The sequence below is a fragment of the Hyperoodon ampullatus genome (genome assembly GCF_949752795.1).
Source record: "Hyperoodon ampullatus genome assembly, chromosome: 7".
NCBI lineage: Eukaryota > Metazoa > Chordata > Mammalia > Artiodactyla > Ziphiidae > Hyperoodon > Hyperoodon ampullatus.
Window position 1 is genome coordinate 29,498,527 of NC_136920.1, and position 5,824 is coordinate 29,504,350.

The 5,824-nt window shown below is 45.9% G+C and overlaps 1 pseudogene across 1 annotated transcript; it reads left to right on the top strand.

Moving 5' to 3' along the window:
• Window positions 1–2,186: 2,186 nt before the first annotated feature.
• Window positions 2,187–3,122, top strand: LOC307055538 (zeta-crystallin-like; annotated as a pseudogene). The gene is made up of 2 exons: window positions 2,187–2,766; window positions 2,860–3,122. The product of its transcript is annotated as a zeta-crystallin-like (transcript).
• The last annotated feature ends 2,702 nt before the right edge of the window (window positions 3,123–5,824 follow it).

Consider the following 5,824-nt stretch of genomic DNA (forward strand, 5'->3'; position numbering starts at 1 on the left):
TTGAGAGTCAGGGAACCTGAATGGCGACAGAGTGTGCCCTGGCATCACCATGATGGACCTCGGATCCGCCTCTTAACCTCTCTGGGGCTTTGCTTTCTCATCTGTAAAATAGGGATGATCATCTCTGCTGGACAGATTTAGGATTGAGACAGTGCTTTGTCAACTGGAGGATGCTGTCCAAACGTCATGAGTAGTGGGCATTTCTCTGGCTAGCCTGCCCACTGCCTCAGGTCCTCTGGTTTCTGCCTCAAATCCCCTACAGCTTTTGTGGGGGAAGCCGTAGGCAAAATCTTGAAAATGCTGCCAGCCAAGGACTCTCAGCCCCCAGACGGCTTCCAAAGCCCAGAGAAAGTGTCTCCACGGTTGCTGCTGCCCACAGCTCCTTCCAGATGGCGAGGCTCCATTCTTCTGCTGGCTTTAAGGCCCAGTTGTGCCAGCTCTTCCTGGGCCACCGCAGTGGTGGAGTGATCTCTTCTCTCGCCCTCCCCCATCCTTGTCAATTCCGAAGGACAACTGCCTTGCTCTCCCAGGGTCTCTCAAAGAATATGTGGACAAACTTCTCTTGGTAGCCTTGTTCCCTCTGGAGACCATACACATGACCAGGAAGGCTGGTTTCCAAGTCTTCTCTCTCATTCCTTCCCCTCATCTCCCTCACCTCTGTTGAAACTTGCCCCCTGATACATGATCACTGCTTTCCACCCAAAGCCTGAGTTCCACACTTACACTTGGCCTCACTGAGTACTGACTGGGTACCCTCTGTTTTGGGGGTACACAGAGCTTGTCATGGTCCCCAACCCAAGAGCTCACAACCCATGGGATGTTCCCTCAGAAATTCCTCTCCGCATTAACGGATTCTCCTTTCATCCTTACTGGGAATAGGCTTCCTCCCAGACTGCCAGCAGCTAGAAGGTGGGGATCCCACATATCTTAGCCTCCATCAGCTACAGAAGAAGAAGAACAAACCCTGTGCCATTTTGACATCCATTTGTCCTTTCAGAATTGGGAAGAGATTTCTTCTTAATTGGTTCATACATTCTCCACTGATTTCTTGTGCCAAAGGAGGCATATTTATAAACAGGCTGCCCAGTTTGGCCAATGCGCAAAGGGATGCTCAGATGAGGGTGGGATTGAACATTACACCTTGACCTAGAATTGATACTCAGCCAGGGTGCACCAGCATGTCCACACAGGTCATTAGCATGCTGAAATACTTCTGTAGCAGTTGGTCAATAGCCACCTCCAAACGCCCCTCTGCATCCCTGCTGCCCAGGTCCTCTGGGTCCCCTGGATTTCCCTACAATCCAACAGAAGGGGCCTGGCCCCCCAGGGGTTCTTTAGACTCTGCTCCAGCACTGGGGCCAGGGTTCTTTTCCATTGGCTGGTGCTCCTGCCATGCTGGTTGTAATTGGTCTGAAGATCATCCCAACCCTTGCAGCTAACTAATCACGCAGCTGTCCCCCAGATAGCCACTTCAGAACCTGTGACAAGAAAAGCATTGGGTTGTTTAGGGCCTGTGCAGAAGAGGAGAGTGGAGTGTGGAATTCCGGAGTTTGGGGGTACCTTGAAGCCTAGGCCTGCTTGCTCAATCTTACTGCCCTCCTGCAGTTCCTCTGGCATCCTGGCTAAGACCAGAACGTCCCACCAATGAGAGCTGTTCTGGGACATGACTCAGTATTTGTGGGGCAACAGTCAAGGAAATAGCCACTTCAAATTTATCCTATTTGGGCTTCCCTGGTGGTGCAGTGGTTGAGAGTCCACCTGCCGATGCAGAGGACACGGGTTCATGCCTGTGTCCGGGAAGATCCCACATGCCGCGGAGCGGCTGGGCCCGTGAGCCATGGCCGCTGAGCCTGCGCGTCCGGAGCCTGTGCTCCACAGCGGGAGAGGCCACAGCAGTGAGAGGCCCGCGTACCGCAAAAAAAAAAAAAAAAAAAAAATTATCCTATTTTACCATGCAGACTGCTTGTGGGGAGAGAGAACATTTTTTGCCTCCTGCCAAAACAAAGTCCTTTGTGTGGGTCAAGCGGCCTTACCCTGACCCTGTAGCTTCAAGATAATACTGACCTCTCTATGGAATATATTTTCATTTTCGACATTTGAGAAATCCATGCACAACACTAGCGGGAAAGAAGGTATAGTACCTATATACCATGGACTATTACTCAGCCATAAAAAAGAACGCAATAATGTCATTTGCAGCAACATGGATGGACCTAGAGATTGTCGTACTGAGTGAAGTTCTAATTAAAGTCCAAACATGTGGTATAAACGCAGTGGACACATATCTTCGTTCTGGCACTTAACAGTAGAAAACCACTTCTACCCTATACTCCTGGCTTAGATGTGGCTGGGATAATAGAATCTGTTGGAGAGAGTGTATCTGCTTTCAAGAAAGGCGACAGAGTTTTCACTACCGGCACGATCTCTGGGGGCTACACAGAGTATGCTCTGGCAGCCGATGCCACTGTTTACACACTGCCATAAAAACTGGACTTGAAACAAGGAGCTGCCGTCGGGATGCTGTACTTTACTGCTTATCGAGCTCTGCTCCCCAGTGCCCGTGTGAAAGCTGGAGAAAGTGTTCTGGTTCATGGGGCTAGCGGAGGGGTTGGAATAGCAGCATGCCAGATTGCTAGAGCTTATGGCTGAAAGGTTTGGGCACAGCTGGTACTGAGGAAGGACAAAAGATTGTTTTGCAAAATGGAGCCCATGAAGTGTTTAATCACAAAGGAGCTAATTACATTGATAAAATTAAGAAATCTGTCGGTGAAAAAGGAGTTGATATGATTACTGAAACGTTAGCTAATGTAAATCTTAGCAATGATTTGAATCTTTTGTCACATGGAGGATGAGTAATAGCTGTTGGCAGCAGAGGTCCTATTGAAATAAACCCACGGGACACCAAGGCAAAGGAATCTAGCATAATAGAAGTTGCTCTCTAGTCATCCACCAAGGAGGAATTTCAGCAGTTTGCAGCAGTCCTTCAAGCTGGAATGGAAGTTGGTTGGTTGAGACCAGTAATTGGTCCCCAGGATCCATTGGAGAAGGTGGCCCAGGCTCATGAAGGTATCGTTCATAGCAGTGGGGTTGTTGGAAAAATGATTCTTCTCTTAAAATGTTAATCCTTCTACAGATCTCCTGCGTAATTAAAGTTTCTTACCTCAGTTTTACGTATACTAAAAAAAAAAAAAAAGAAAAGGAAAAAGCTTTGGGTTATAATTTGAAACATACTAAATATCTTTAAAAAATTATTTCAGTGACAAAAGTCTTGTTACTAGACAAGATGAAATTTCCCCTGAGTGGACAAACTCTAGTTTAGCAATCTCAAACTGCCCCTTTATCCTCATGCTTTCAGAAAATAATCACAGCCAACAAGTACTGAGTACCACTCAATGCCAGGCACTGTTCTAATTGCTCTACGTGCAGGATCTCACTGAATCCCCTCTGCAACACTGTGACTTGTAGGCGTTTTTATTATCATTTAACAGGTGGACACTAAGATTCAAAGAGTTTAGGTAATTTGTTCAAAGTATCACACTAGAAAGTGGAGGGCTGGGACCCAAACCCAGGCTGAGTGACTCCAAAGCTCTTAAACTTGAAGCTAAATGACTTGGTATATACTCTCATACGTGTTAGTTATCTTCTTCTTGCTGTTGTTATATAATCTTCACCATTCTAGCGCCCTTAGGAATGCCTCTGTGTGTGTGTGTGTGTGTGTGTGTGTGTGTGTGCGCGCGTGAGAGAGAGATAGAGAGAGAGAGAGAGAGAGAACAGGAATGGACATCTGTGTGGTGATGTTGCATATACACATACAGTTATTGCCAGGTCCCTGTTCCCCATCATTTTACATGGTTCCTTCTGATTGCCCGGGTTGTCTAAGATTGAAAGTTACTCTATGTCAAGGGCTTTGATTCGCTTACTCAGAACCATATGGGTGCCACATGAAAGCCAGTCCTCTGTTAAGGCCACAATAGTAATAAGTCCTCTGTTAAGTACCACAGTAGAGGAATAAGAATCAGTAAGTGAAAACTTCCGGGACCAGGCAGGAGGAGCCTGCTAGCTCTATCCCTAACTCTGTTCCTCCTTCCCTCCCTCCCTTCCTTCTTTTTCTCCAAGTCAACACCAAGAAGGGCACTGGAGGCTTATTGAAGAGCCAGTGAGAAATAGCAGTGGGGACCCAGAATATTCCATGTCTCCAGACCTGTGTGCATCTTTGTGGGTCTGGGTGGAATGGGGACCATTTTGGTGGACACTGATGGCTTTTTAAAACCCTGAATTCCATTCAGAGTAGTTTTCTTGGGGATAGACAATTTAAGACGTGAAACAAAAGTCAAAAAGATGAAGTGGATCTGTTTCCTCTAAGGACAGTTCCCCTTCCAGACCAGGCAAAGGCCGTGCCCTGGCTGTAACCCATTCATTCGCCTGGGGGTGTCCAGGCCTTGAGAGACCCTGTCCCCTTTAATCTCTGGAGGCTGGTTAGTCAGGGTGCCAGGCTCCCTGCCCTCCCACCCCCATGACTGACAGTGGTCCAAAATGTCCATCATCTTTTTTTTTTTTCTGTTCATTAAAAAAATCACCTTTCTTGTGGACAAGAAAATTACCTTTTTTTTTTTTCACCTTTGAGCTCAAAATCTCACTTATATCAGGGCTTGGACGAGCTGCAAATCCAGTCCAATCCAGAAATGCCCAATAAAAAGACTAATTTGAATTTTGACCCAGACCAAATTATGGGGAGGAAGTAAGTGGAGGGAGGGACCTAGAGTCTGTCATTGCATTTCTAATTACGTTGTTTCTCCTAGTGTGGGAAAAATGGAACCCTGGGCCAGGGATCTGAGTGCAGGCAGCCCCTGTGTCTGGGTGGTTTCTTCCAAGTGCCCCTCCCCACCAGGCAACAATGCCCTCTGCTTCATGGACACCCTGGGCCAGGACCTAGCAGCAAAGCATCTGAGACTGTTAAACTGGAGAGAAACCCAGCCAGAAGTTGACATCGCCATTGCGCCACCTGCTGGAAGTTTGGAAAAAGACTCTGAAATTCATGGTTTGGCTGTAACTAGTAACTTCACAATCCTAATGATTATTTGTAATAATTCTCATTTCATCTTATTACACAAGTTACACATGTTTTTGAAGACAATTTAAGAGGTTCATACAATTAAAACAAAACATAAAAATCACTCACAATCCTGTCACCCAGAGATTACCATCGTTTATATTTTGTTGGCTTTCCTTCCATCCTTCCAGTCTTTTTTCTACTTAGATATATGTAAATTCATATACACTATTAGTCTCATTCAGTACACAGTATTCTATAGCCTAATTTTTAGGATTAACAATATGTCTTCAATATTTTTGCATGTCATTAATTATAATCTGCAACATAGTTTTTGCTTAGCAGTTTTTTATATCCTTATATCATAATACTAGGTCCTCTTCTGGTGTATTAATTACAATGTGGTCTATGCTTTGAGTTTTTACTAAATCTAATCTTCCCCCTCCCTTTTCTCCCCTTCTTTCTTTCTGCTTCATTCCTCCTTTCTTTCCTTCCAGGTTTTTGTCTTAACTTGTTTCTTTATTTTCCCTCCAGTAGAAGAGGTCCACAGCAGATGTTGTTTGGGACAATTCTTTGCAGTATCTCTGGCCTCCCTCACCCCTTCATATAAGGGGATCTAGAGACTTCCTACTGAACCCAGGATCTCTCCTCTGGGTGGGCTCTGCTGTCCCTGCCTTGGAAGACAGGACACTTTAAACTCTGAACTGAGGTGAGCAAGAAAGATGGGATCCCAACCTAGTGCCTCCTGTGGTGTCTAGAAAAAACCCTGAAAAC